Genomic DNA, 14839 nt, shown 5'->3' on the forward strand with positions numbered 1-14839 from the left:
CGGACCGCTTTTTCTGACCGCGCATGCGCGGCCGGAACTCCGCCCCCACCTCCCCGCACCTCACAATGGGGCAGCGGATGCGCTGGAAAAATGCATCCGCTGCCTCCTTTGTGCGGCGCATTCACTGCTAGCGTCGGAACCTCGGCCCGACGCACTGCGACGGGCCGAGTCCGACGCTAGTGTGAAAGTAGCCTAAGCGACACAGAATGCTGCTTCGTTCATGCACAAATCTCAGTCATGAAATTGCTGTATTTTCAGTTTCCTAGTATAATATATACAGTCCTTTTTCACAGAACTTTTGAGCTCAATAAAAGCAGATGAGTCGCCCTTCTTGCTTCCCGGTGCTGTCAGGAAGGCATATGTTCCGTCGATGGAAAGTCTGATGGAGGACATTCGCAGCAGACTATTTTTCTTTTGCATTATCACTTTTTAAAAAATCCGGTCAAGCTCTTTAGATCTGGCTGAAGATAAATGAGGCTGGTGGTGAATGTGTTGTTTTGTAATGGCACATTTCTCTGCTTAATGTGCTCCGTGCCTCTAGAGCAGTGGTGGAACGCATCACTCCATCATCCAGGGACCAGTGGCTCCATTATTTTGTTTTATCACCAGGTTGGTTTGCCATGAGGTCACCCACGCCCCAGAGCATGGTGATGTGATAGAGAGGCTGGAAGGGTCTGGGTAATTGACTAAATATATCACTCTTTATTTCATTAATAAGGAAATAAACATAGTAGCATGGAAGCGGCACGATTCCTAATGCAAAAGACATTTACCCAAAATAGAGTTGGATCTGCTCTTAGGGGCTCAATTACATTAGCAGCTGCTGGGCTCGCTTTCTAACAGAAATATTTTTTTTCATTTCCAGTTCTGGATTTGTTATCATCCAGCGATCCCGGGCTCAGAATGAAGCGAGTCCAAAACCTGAGATACATTTAAATGGTTGGCGTCTAATTAAAAACGCATGACTGATCTAAATGAGAGTGGGCATGGCGGTGGCCTCCTTATCGGAGCACTACATTGCATGCAGCCTCATGTCATGTCCTGGAATATTTTATTTCACATAATATATCAATGTATTCCTAAGGGATAGGAGGCTCCAGCACATAAAACTGAGCATATTTCGCTATAGTGAAACCGTTAGATTCTCCTTTCACCGGGTGGAAGCCTCGGCTTTATGTGCAGCTGGTGGACATGTGGTGGAGTCATACCTCATTAACACCAACGTAAATCGCTTCTATGAAGTATAGTTAGCTTTCTGATTCTTTGATATATAAAATATGTGACTTGTTTTCATAACGAGACAGGTTGCCGGCCGTGTGCAGTGTATTTAGGATCTGCACATAACATCATTTTCTACTTTTTTGCAAAGAATGAATTGAACAAAGAATATCATACCGAAAATGATCACCAAGTAGAAATACAGGGATATCAAAAGTAAGGGAGGGGCAACTCCTAAATATAACAAACCTACAGAGAACAGCTGAGTTAAATGCCCCAATAAAGTCAATATACGTACTCAGGTGACTAGCTAAATAAACTAGGCAGCACTATATAGAAACATATCAAAAAAGTTTATTGATTACTAAAATATACATAGACATAAGACACACTTAAAAAGTTCCTCTAGATGGGTAGGTGAAATGAGTACTGAGCCTCAAATAAATCAATCTTGGTGTGCACAAAAGGATACTGGTATAGAAGGAGGAATCATGCTCTTTCTCATAGCCAGTCATGTCCAAAAAAGTATATGGGAAAATTCCCAGTGAAACATATCCCAATTGACTAGTCACTACAGCATGAACCAATATCATCCAGATGTGGTTAATCTATTAGTCCTAAAGTGCCGCAATAGTGCTCCCAATTAAAGAGTCCATGAGTCCATGTGGGGACCCAGTACCTTCATGCCATCGCACCGACGCGCGTTTCGCGTGATGGGCTTCCTGGGGGGGGGGGGTTGGTTGGGACTGGGTTGTAAAAAACTTGAGAATTTATACTATTATCAGAAGGCTAAACTGAAGATATACATAGTCATAGTCAGTCAATCTCCATATGATAAGGCAAGGATATAATTCTATTATATACAATGGCATGTAAATGTTTGGGCACCCCAGGTCAAAATGACTCTTGTGAACAGTTAAGCAAGCTAAAGATGAAATTGTTTCTAAAAGGGCTGAAGGCCTCCTTCACACATCCGTGTTTCCAGTACGTGTTGCAGCCATTTCTTTTCACCGATGCCACATATATCCATTATAACCTATGGTGCTATGCACATATAGATGTTTTTACACAGCCTGTGTGTCCATACACAGCACACGGAGACATGTCCGTTGTTTTTCCGGCAGCACGGATGACAGGGGTCAATACAAGTCTATGGGTTTGTGAAAAACACATACAGCACAAGAATGGTATCAGTGTACCGTCCATGTTTAACATTGAAAAGTATAGGAGAAGCTTTTTAATTTCTTTCTTTTTCCATACCGGAAAAACACCAATGATACACTGATGGTGAACGTGGACACACTGATGACACCAGTACCAGTTTTTCAAGTACGTCTTTTATATAGACATGTGAAGTAGGATACTGGTCAAAGTAGAGGGTATCTTCAGAACTTTAATTCTGATGACCTATCTTTAGAAGAGGTCATCAATATCTGATCGTTGGGGTCTTATCATTGGGTTAGCACACAGGAAGTAATGAGTATGTGGAGCCAGAAACCACAGCTCCATACACTGTGTATGGGAGCTGAGAACACCCAAGAGTGACCATAAGGCTGGAGTCACACTACAGCGAGATATGGCCGAGTCTCGCAGGTTAAAACCAGGCACTGGCACTCCGGAGAGGAGAGTGCAGCTCCATGTATTGCTATGCGGCCGCACGCTCCGCTCTGGAGTGCCGGTGCCAGAGCTTGGTTTTAACCCGCGAGACTCGGCCATAACTCGCTATGTGATGCCGGCCTAAAACAGTGTCCGGCACTGTGATGCACTTTGTGCTAGCTGGTGCAGAACCTGCTGAACATGGGGTTGCCAGATGTCAGACCACAACAAATTTGATGTTGATGATCTATCTTAAGGGCTCATTCACATGACCGTATTATTATTCTGAGTGCAATCAGACCAAACAACGGATTGAACTCCAACCAATATTATTCTATGGGGTTGTACTCATGTCCACTTTTTTTTTCCTTGGACAGAGCTTGTCTGAGGTAAAAAGCATGCCCAAGTTTGATCCCATATTCAGATTGCATTCAGCCATGCAAATTAATGAGTCAGTGGAAAACATCAGATTGCTCTCGAATGACATCTGAGTGCAATTCAATTTCCACAGTCTGACAGAATGGATAAGATTGAGACATTTTTTTTCTCCATCTTCGCATCCAACATAATTGGATCACACCATGATCACACTCCGATTAGAGTCTGATTTGCATAATAGACCCGATTCTGTTGGATGAGAGAATATACACTTGTGTGACCCTAGCCCAAGAATAAACCATGACTATAAAGTCCTGAACAACCACTTCAAGACCAACAGATCCAATTTCTGCAATTTGTCTCTCAGCTTAGACAAAAGATATCGCTTCAGGCAGGATAGGGACATGAATTACCGTATTTTTCGGACTATAACACTTTTCCCCCCAAAAAAATGTGAGGAAAATGGGGGGTGCGTCTTATAGTCGTAATGCAGGCTTACCGGCAGTGGTGTGGTGGCGGCGGCAGAGGTGCGGGGATGATGAACGGTATGGCGTGAGCAGGGTCCCTTCCACAGGTGAGGTGACGCAGCAGCCCGGTATCCAATGTAAGCAGCAGAGTCGGGTTAATCACCGATTTCTCTGTGGCGGCGGCCATCTTCCTGAGGCTGCGCATGCGCAGATTGAGTGCTCTGCTTCCCGGGGCTTCAGGAAAATGGCCGCGGGAGGCCGCAAGTGCGCAGATGGAGATCGGCCATTTTCCTGAAGCCGAGTCCAGTTCTGGGCACCACATTTTAAAAATAGACATTGAAAAACTGGGGAAAGTTCAGAGAAGAGCTACCAGGATGGTGAGCGGTCTGCAAAGTATGTCCTACGAGGAATAATTAAATGATCTGGGAATGTTTAGCTTGCAAAAAACAAGACTGAGCGGAGACTTAATAGCTGTCTACAAATATCTCAAGGGCTGTCACATTGTAGAGGGATCATCTTTATTCTCATTTACACAAGGAAAGACTAGAAGCAATGGAATGAAACTGAATGGGAGGAGACATAGATTAGATATTAGAAAAAACTTTTTAACAATGAGGGTGATCAATGAGTGGAACAGACTGCCACGAGAGGTGGTGAGTTCTCCTACCATAGAAATGTTCAAACAGAGGCTGGACAGACACCTGTCTGAGATGACTTAGTGAATCTTGCATTGAGCAGGGGGTTGGGCACGAGGACCCAGGAGGTCCCTTCCAACGCTAACATTCTATGATTTTATGAGATAAATGATTGTTCGGTGGCATCTATCTTGGCGGAGCGCTCCTGTGTTTTCTATGATAGAGCCACTGCCAGACTCTTATGGTGGCAACTTATCAGAGAACAAAAGGATTGGCAGTTAGAAATCTTACATGCTGAATTCTCATCTCTACTGACAATCATCTGTCATGGTCCCCATACACAGTAGACTCTTGGCCGGACCCATCTATATCGGCGGCTTTGGTCAATGTTAATCTAAAGTGTACATGAGCAGAACCAATGGAGCATAAAGTGCTGAACAAAAAACCTATGGGAGTGATGAATACCGGTCAGACAAGCGCTGAACACATAAGTACAGACACCCCTTTAACAAGTTTTAGTTGAAATGACAGATACACTTTTTAGGTTAAAAAAAGATATTATCGAGTTCAAAGTAGTCCAGTATGGATATAGCCACCCGTTAATTGGATCCATAATCCGTCATCTCCATGATGGCTTGTAGATGTGGGTTTGTGTACCCCTCTATCGCAGTATGCACATGTACTGCCTGACAATCTCATTGTACAGAGCCCCCCATGATGTTCATTTCTATTTAAAGGGAAGGTGCCACAAGTTTTCTCGTATTTTGTTTTTTTGTGAAATTAAGCTTAAAATAGTAATTAAAATGTATTAATGCAATGTTTGCACTGTTTGCAAACATGTCTATATGAAAAATATTATATATTTTTCTACAAATATACATATTTACCACTAGGGGGAGCATTTTCCGTTTTAGACCTCAAGCAGCTATAGTAAGATTTAGCAGCTCTGCCCCAGGGATATTAGACCACCCAAAAGGGGAGGGAAATGGTGATGTCAGCAGTTACTGCCCCAACAGTAAGAATGAAGAGCAGCATCACAGGGCAGAGCCATTTTGTGTGTGACTGCCCTGTGACCTGCTGTCACCAGCAGTTACTGCATCAGAGGCACAGCTCGTTTACAGAGGAGCAGAACACAGTGGACTCAGCAGCATCTGGACCCAAGAAGAGTGAAGACATGTGGTGTGCATGGAGCAGCATTAGGAGCTGTCTGGGAGCTCCAGCTCTGCAGTGAATAGCCAGGCATTATGGAGGGAGGGGAGAGATGCATTGTATGGCTAAGGCCGGGGTCACACTAGACCGCAATACGGACGAGTGCAATGCGATAAAAAAATCGCATAGCGCTCGTCCCAATGTTAATCTATGGGGCAGCTCCCATCATCCGATATTCTCTCGGCCGTATTCAGGATCCGAGTGAAATCGCAGCATGCTGCAATTCTCAGCGTATCTCGGCCGAGAATCGCCAATGAAAGTCTATGGGGGTGATAAAAAAATCACACAGCACACGGACCATCAGTGTGACGTGCGAGAAATTCTCAGGCATTGGGCAGGTGACAGGAAAGGCTCAGCCATTATTTGCTCATTTTGCAAGTGTGTGAGAAAATCTCACCATACGGATGTCACACGGATGCCAAACGGATCATTGGATGCGAGAAAATCGCATCCTCGCACTGCACACGGATCACTGTTTTGGTAACATTTGTGCGATTCTCGTCCATCAAAAACGGACCGTTTTTTTATACGTTGTGTGTGTCCCCGGCCTAAGAGTGACTGATGGGAGAGAAAGACGTGAAGTATGATGAGTGAGACACATATGGAGTGTGATGGGGAGATACACCTTGAGGCTGTGTGCACACGTTCAGGATTTTTCGCATTTTTTTTGCGTTTGTTCGCTATAAAAATGTGATAAAAACAATTTAAAAATGCATACATATGCATCCCATCATTTATAATGCATTCCGCAATTTTTGTGCATATGTTGCGTTTTTTTCTGGGGGAAAAACGCATCGCAGTAAAAAACGCAACATGTTCTGCGCATGTCGTGTCCTCCTTTGATGTGGGCTCCGGCGGTGAGCCCACATCAAAGTCACGACATGTTGGCTGTTTTGTACAGCTGACATGTGCGCGCAATAGCAGCAGGTGAAATCGCAATTCACCCGCCGCTATTAACCTGTTAAATGCCGCTGTCAAATGCTGACAGCGGCATTTAACTACCGCTTCCAGCCGCGCGACCAGAAATGGGCGTATCGTCCACCCCCGTCACATGATCAGGGGTTGGCGATGCGTCAGGATGGTAACCATAGAGATCCTTGAGACCTCTATAGTTACTGATGCCGGCCTGCTGTGAGCGCCACCATGTGGTCGGCACTCATAGCAAGCCTGTAATTCAGCTACGAGCAGCAATCTGATGATCGCTGCTATGTAGCTGAGCCGATCGAGTTGTGCCAGCTTCTAGTTTCCCATGGAGGCTATTGAAGCATGGCAAATGTAAAAAAAAATGTTTTTAAAAATATGAAAAAAAAAAAAAAAATTAAAGTTTAAATCACCCCCCTTTTGCCCCATCAAAAATAAAACAATAAAAAAATCAAACCTACACATATTTAGTATCGCCGCGTTCAGAATCGCCCAATCTGTCAATAGAAAAAAACATGACTGACATGTGCCCGCAATAGCGGCAGGTGAGATCGCGATTCAACCGTTCCTCTGTATGTGTTTTCCGTCCGGCGGAAACAGCTGTTTTGACGGATCCTGCAAAAAACGGATGAAACGTGTGGCCATCCGGCGCTAATACAACTCAATGAGAAAATAACAGATCCGGCGAAAAAAAACTGATCTGGCAGAAAAAAAAGTAAATTGTGGAAAAAAAACGGATCTGGCGTGAAAAAACGGATCCGGCGGAAAAAACTGATCTGGCAGAAAAAAAGGAACTTGTGGGGAAGAAAACGGATCCGGCGGAAAAAAACGGATTAGGCGGGAAAAAAAGGATCCGATGGAAAAAAAACTGATCTGGCAGAAAAAAAAGGAAATTGTGGAAAAAAACGGATAAGGCGGGAAAAAACGGATAAGGCGGAAAAAAAGGATCCGATGGGGAAAAAAAACTGATCTGGCAGAAAAAAAAGGAAATTGTGGAAAAAAATGGATCCGGCGGGAAAAAACGGAACTGGCAGATAAAAAAAAGAACTTGTGGAAAAAAATGGATCCGGCGGGAAAAAATGGATCTGGCGGGAAAAAACGGATCAGGCGGGAAAAAAAGGATCCGATGGAAAATAAACTGATCTGGCAGAAAAAAAAGGAAATTGTGGAAAAAAACTGGTCCGGCGGGAAAAAACTGATCCGGCGGGAAAAGACGGATCAGGCGGGAAAAAAAGGATCCGATGGAAAAAAACTGATCTGGCAGAGAAAAAAGGAAATTGTGGAAAAAAACGGATCTGGCGGGAAAAAACAGATCAGGCGGGAAAAAAAAGGATCCGATGGAAAAAAAACCTGATCTGGCAGAAAAAAAAGGAAATTGTGGAAAAAAACGGATCCGGCGGGAAAAAACGGATCCGGCGGGAATTAACGGATCCAGCAGGAAAAAATGGATCTGGCGGGAAAAAACGGATCCGGCGGAAAAAAAAGGATCCGGCGGGAAAAAACGGATCTGGCGGAAAAAAACGGATTCTGCAAATGTGCTCGCAGGATGCGTTTTTTTCCCATAAACTTGTATTAGCGACAGATCGTGACGGATGGCCACACGTCGCGTGGTCGTGTCCGTCGTGCAACGGATCCGTCGTGTTTTGGCGGACCGTCGGCACGAAAAAACGTTCAAGTGAACTTTTTTTGTCCAGCACGTCCGCCATTTTCTACCGCGCATGCGCTGCCAAAACTCCGCCCCCTCCTTCTAGACTTCAGAATGGGCAGTGGATGTGTTGAAAAACTGCATCCGCTGCCCACGTCGGGCACAAATTTCACAACGTGCGTCGGTACGTCAGCCCGACGCATAGCGACGGACTCATACCGACGCAAGTGTGAAAGAGGCCTTTGTGAGGGTTGAATTAAAAAAAAAACAAAAAAAAACGCGTGGGCGCCCGTGCAATTTTCTGTGCCAGAGGGGGAAAGCCGACGGCCAGGGGCCAATATCTGTAGCCTGCTATGAATATCAGCCCACAGCTGTCTGTATAGCCTTTACTGGCTATTAAAATAAGGGGACCCCAAAAAAAAAAAATTGCGTGGGGTCCCCCTATATTTTATAGCCAGAAAGGCTATGCAGACAGCTGCAGGCTGATATTCATAGCCTAGAGAGGGGCCATGGATATTGCCCCCCCCCCGCAGGCTACAAATTCCAGTCCGCAGCCGCCCCAGAAATGGCGCATTATTATTATTATTATTATACATTTTTATAGCGCCATTTATTCCATGGCGCTTTACATGTGAATACGGGGCAAATATAGACAATTACATTAAACATGAGCAGATAACAAGGCACACGAGTACATAAGGAGGGAGGACCCTGCCCGCGAGGGCTCACAGTCTGCAGGGGGTGGGTGAGGATACACTAGGAGAGGGAAGAGCTGGCTGTGCGGCTGTTCAGTAGGTTGAGGATCACTGCAGGCTGTAGGCTTGTCGGAAGAGATGAGTCTTCAGGTTCTTTTTGAAGGTTTCTATGGTAGGCGCAAGTCTGATGTGTTGGGGTAGAGAGTTCCAGAGTATGGGGGAAGCACGGGAGAAGTCTTGGATGCGGTTATGGGAAGAAGAGATGAGAGGGGAGTAGAGAAGGAGGTCTTGGGAGGATCGGAGGTCGCGTGTAGGTAGGTACCGGGAGACCATGTCACAGATGTATGGAGGAGACAGGTTGTGGATGGCTTTGTATGTCAGTGTGAGGGTTTTGAACTGGAGTCTCTGGGTGATAGGAAGCCAGTGAAGGGCTTGACACAGGGGAGAGGCACCAATTCCGGCACTTAGCCCCTCTCTTCCCACTCCCATGTAGCGGTGGGATATGGGGTAATGAAGGGTTAATGTCACCTTGCTATTGTAAGGTGACATTAAGCCGGGTTAATAACGGAGAGGCGTCAATAAGACATCTATCCATTATTAATCCAATAGTAAGAAAGGGTTAAAAAAAACACGCACAGATTAGGAAAAAAGTATTTTAATATTCTTCATTTCACCATACTTACCATACTTCAGTGCCTGCAAAAAACGTAAAATAATAAACCGTATACTACCTATCCGCCGTAGTCCAATTAATATCGAGTGTCCCACGACGATCTCCCCTATAGAACAGTGACTTCGGGTGATGTCACTGCTCTATAGGACCCTCAGTGACACACTGACAGGAGACAATGGCTCCTACAGTGCATCACTGAGAGGTTACCTTAGGACAAGGTCTCACTTTATGGCAATTGCTGCCTGGGAAAATTTCTCATACAGCAATGGCATAAAGTGAGACTAGGGACTTTTTTTTTTACAGCGGCGGAGGAATACAGTGGTGGAAGGATACCTTCCTGCTGTCATTGTGTTCCTGGAGCCCCTAGAGAGCAGTCGCATTATCTGATGCTGCTGCTCTCCAAGGGAGATCGTCGTGGGACACTCGTGGATTTCTGCGGACAGGGAGTATATTGGTTGTTTGTTTTTTTTAATATTTTTTTTTACAGATGACACTGGCTTCGGGGAACAAAGTGACAAGTAATGGTGAGTATGAAATCTATGTTTAATGTACTGTATGTCTATATGTATGTAATGTATGAATGTATTGTATGTGGCATGTATGTAGCATGTATGTGGCATGTATGTAGCATGTATGTATGGAGTATTTTTTTTTTTTCATTCAACACATTAGCCGGATGATGGGACTATTACTGTCCCATAATTGGCTAATGTGTCAATCACTGTCAGTGTAGCAGGCATCGTCCGATGGGACTTGTAGTCCCATCGGACGATGCTTGCATACACGCATAGAGACCCCCCCACGCCACACAGAGACCCCCCACGCCGCACAGAGACCTCCCCATGCCGCACAGAGACCCCCCATGCCGCACAGAGACCCCCCCACGCCACACAGAGACCTCCCCACGCCGCAGAGATCCCCCACGCTGCAGAGACCCCCCACGCCGCACAGAGACCCTCAACGCCGCACAGAGACCTCCCCACGCCGCACAGAGACCCCCCCACGCCGCACAGAGACCCCCCCATGCCGCACAGAGACCTCCCCCACGCCGCAGAGACCCCCCCACGCCGCACAGAGACCCCCCCACGCCGCACAGAGACCTCCCCACGCCGCACAGAGACCCCCCACGCCGCACAGAGACCCCCCCACGCTGCACAGAGACCCCCCCATGCCGCACAGAGACCCTCCCACGCCGCACAGAGAGGGAGAGCGACACAGGGGGCGAGTGCAGTTTACCGGAGATCACTGGGACTCTGTGCAAGTGGGGAGGCGGAGACAGAGCAGGAGAAGCACAGGGCAGAGTGTGAGAGCAGAGGATGTCTGCCCAGAACATGCAGTGCCTGGAGTACAGAGGAGCAGTGAGGGCTTCTTCTCTCCTGTGATAGAGAGCAAGTGGAGCTCGGCAGATAGCACAGGGCTCTAATAAAATGGCAGCTAGTCACACCTACAGCAGTGAGTTGTGCAGCCCCCAGAGGCGTGCCCAGCTCACTGCTAATGCTGCTGCAATGTTACAGATAGGGTCCGAGCCGGTCTATTGTCTCCTATGTCCATGGGGTGCCGTAATCTGACACTGATAGTGACGTACTACTGCTGCAAAACCAAGATGTCAGCCCCCAGTGCATTCTTTCTACTCATATATCACACGAAGTCTGTTTTACATGCATTCAAATCTGGGTTATAACAGCAGGTTATGCTACATTACATTGATTAATTAATGATCTACAAACGCGGTACCTTCCCTTTAAGAAGCAATTATCCATTTCTACACAATCGTAATCTGCTCTGTTTAATGCATTTTTGTTGTCATTTTATGCATTTTCCCTTTTTTAAGCATTTTTAGTATGGATTTGGTGCAGCATTTTTAATCTGTTTTTTTTGTGTAAAAAAAAAAAGAAAACACAGATTCTATATTTAAAAACACAATTACCCTTTTACATTTAGTTTTTTCACAGAAGTGTATGCGAAAAAGTACAGAAATAGTTCCAATGTCTTCAAGCGCACAGTAGTCTTGAGTTTTCATGAAATCACATCCATGTTTCTTTAACTGATAAACACAACAGAACAAAACGCAGCGCTTCTACCATGTGGGAACAAGGTTTATCAGCCTAAACCCTATGTGTACTCTACAGAATGTTTTCCAGTTGTTCTCCCTCACACGTCTCGTCGTGGCTGTGAAGTAATTGAACAGAAGGCCCAGTTGACCGCTTTGCATTGAGGTCTAACTCGCCCTTGCACTCTTATCCCGTATGTCCACCTCTCATAACTGGGATCACTTTTCGTGAACTATGCAGTGCTGTTCGTTGTGTGTGTACTTTATACAATCGCCTGACGATGATGGCAGCATACGGGCTAGGGATTGATGTCTCCTTCCTTCTTGTTCTCCGTTTGACTTTCAGGGCCACAGCTTGCATCAAACGGAACAAAACGCGGTAGAATAAGTGCATTGTCCTAAAGCCTTTATATATCGCACCTGCATTTCTGTAGAGCACTTCAAAACATGTGAAAGGCTGACGTATGGATGTTATTTTATCGTCAGGCATACTTGACAAAGACAAGCGGGTCAGATGTTCTTGATCTATCCGTTTTATCTGAGAGGAAAAGCCAGCCCGGGCATCCTGATCTCCTTGACTTTGTTGTAAAGATGCCGCAGATGCTTGTTGTTTACCACTGTCATAAGCAATATACATCACTTGGCAGCATCTCTTGTGTGACAAATCCATTACCTTTTAATTACAGAGGTAGGAAAAAAATCTTCCAGCATCAACAAACTTTCCCGGAAGTGACAAGCATTCCCTTTAGTGCTCTAATGTCAGTCCTCACAGATGGCCTGGAGCAGGAGACACTGAAACTTTGGAGTGGTTTAAAGGTGGGCAAGCTCCTGAAAGCCCTTCCGCCGTAAAAGCTCCAACATTACCAAAGAGCACGATGGTCCGCCAGCCCATTGCCTAAAGTGCAGTAATTGCTCCCATACATTGCTCAGTTAACAATGTCCCCGTGCCCTGGTCTCGGTCGCCAGTATCTGCTTCTGGGCTTTGCGTGACGGGCTGTGCACAGACGAGAGGAGGTACGTGCTGTTAGCTTTCTGGGATGCACAAGGTGCAGTTGTGGAAAAGTCCTGACCTTAATCCTATAGAAATGTTGTGGAAGGATCTGATACAGGAGAAAACCCGCCAACATAATAGAGCGAATTGAAGCTGTTTAGAAGGAAGCAATGAGCTAATATTCCTCCAGCCGATGTTAACGACTAATCAACAACTAGCGGAAACATTTACATGTGGTTATTGCTGCACGAGAGAGTAGCACTGGATACTGAATGCAAAGGTTCACATAACTTTCATTACTCTCAGACATGTGATATTGGATCATTTCCCTCAATAAAAAGTGACAAAATAGACCATCTTTTGCTCGTTTGTTTGATTTAGTTTTCTTTATCTGCTTTTAGAACTGATGTATTTTTAGGTCAAATTTTGGCAGAAATATGGAAAATTGTGAAGGGTTCACAAGCTTTGAAACACTACTGTAAGCAACTCTGATGAAGGAGTCTCTAAGGCGACGTTCCCACGATGAGGTTTAGGTGAGTTTTTGACACTTTAGATTGTCTGAACCATTTCTGCACCTATTATTTAAATTCGGTTACTTGCATTTTTTCATTGCGTTTTTTTTTTAGCATATATCGTTATCGCGTTTTTGACGTTGTGGTTTTTGCTTCTTTTTGGTAAAGGTACCATCACATTTAGCGACGCTGCAACGATCCCGATCGCTGCAGCGTCGCTGTGTGGTCGCTGGAGAGCTGTCACACAGACAGCTCTCCAGCGAACAACGATGCCGTTCCCCTGGTAACCAGGGTAAACATCAAGTTACTAAGCGCAAGGCCGCGCTTATTAACCCAATGTTTATCCTGGTTGCCAGCGTAAAAGTAAAAAAAACCAAACACTACATACTTACATTCCGGTGTCTGTCCCCTGGCTTCAGCTTCCCTGCACTGTGTCAGCGCCGGCCGGCCGTAAAGCAGAGCGGTGACGTCACCGCTGTGCTTTACGGCCAGCCGGCGCTCACAGTCAGTGCGGGAAGCTGACGGCGAGGGGACAGACACCGGAATGTAAGTATGTACTGTTTGTTTTTTTTTACATTTACAATGGTAACCAGGGTAAGCATCGGGTTACTAAGCGCGGCCCTGCGCTTAGTAACCCGATGTTTACCCTGGTTACCAGTGAAGACATCGCTGAATCGGCGTCACACACGCCGATTCAGCGATGTCTGCGGGAGATCCAGCGACGAAATAAAGTTCTGGACTTTCTGCGCCGACCAACGATGGCACAGCAGGATCCTGATCGCTGCTGCGTGTCAAACTGAACGATATCGCTAGCCAGGACGCTGCAACATCACGGATCGCTAGCGATATCGTTCAGTGTGAAGGTACCTTAAGTCATACTTTAAGTATGACTTAAGGTCCTCCTCTCACCTTCCCCTTACTGTTGGGGTTCCTCAAGGATCAGTCCTAGGCCCCCTCCTCTTTTCGTTGTATACTGCCCCTATTGGACAAACAATTAATAGATTTGGTTTCCAGTACCATCTCTATGCTGATGACACCCAATTATACACTTCTTCTCCTGATCTCACGCCTGCCTTATTAGAAAACACCAGTGATTGTCTTACCGCTGTCTCTAACATCATGTCCTCCCTCTATCTGAAACTAAACCTGTCAAAAACTGAACTCCTCGTGTTCTCTCCCTCTACTAACCTACCTTTGCCTGACATGGCCATCTCCGTGTGCAGTTCCACCATTACTCCAAAGCAACATGCCCGCTGCCTTGGGGTCATGCTTGATTCTGACCTTTCATTCACCCCCCACATCCGATCACTGGCTCGCTCTTCTTACCTGCATCTCAAAAACATTTCTAGAATTCGCCCTTTTCTTACTTTCGACTCTGCAAAAACTCTTACTGTTTCACTTATTCATTCTCGTCTGGACTCTCTACTAATCGGCCTCCCTCTTACCAAACTTTCCCCGCTCCAATCTGTCCTGAATGCTGCTGCCAGGATCATAGTCCTCACCAACCGTTACACCGATGCCTCTACCTTGTGCCAGTCATTACACTGGCTACCCATCCACTCCAGAATCCAGTACAAAACTACTACCCTCATCCACAAAGCACTCCATGGCTCAGCACCACCCTACATCTCCTCTCTGGTCTTAGTCAACCACCCTACCCGTGTCCTCCGCTCCGCTAATGACCTCAGGTTAGCATCCTCAATAATCAGAACCTCCCACTCCCGTCTCCAAGACTTTAAACGTGCTGCGCCGATTCTTTGGAATGCACTACTTAGGTTAATACGATTAATCCCTAAGGCTACGTTCACATTTGCGTTGTGCGCCGCTGCGTCGGCGACGCAACGCACAA

At 45.9% G+C, this 14839-nt stretch overlaps 1 protein-coding gene across 1 annotated transcript in view; it reads left to right on the top strand.

The window, feature by feature from the left end:
• PPM1L (protein phosphatase, Mg2+/Mn2+ dependent 1L) overlaps positions 1–14839 on the top strand; it is a 290444-nt gene that overhangs the window by 120064 nt on the left and 155541 nt on the right. The gene's annotated exons all lie outside the window — the stretch shown is intronic.

This window comes from Ranitomeya imitator, chromosome 5, assembly GCF_032444005.1.
Source record: "Ranitomeya imitator isolate aRanImi1 chromosome 5, aRanImi1.pri, whole genome shotgun sequence".
NCBI classification, from domain to species: domain Eukaryota; kingdom Metazoa; phylum Chordata; class Amphibia; order Anura; family Dendrobatidae; genus Ranitomeya; species Ranitomeya imitator.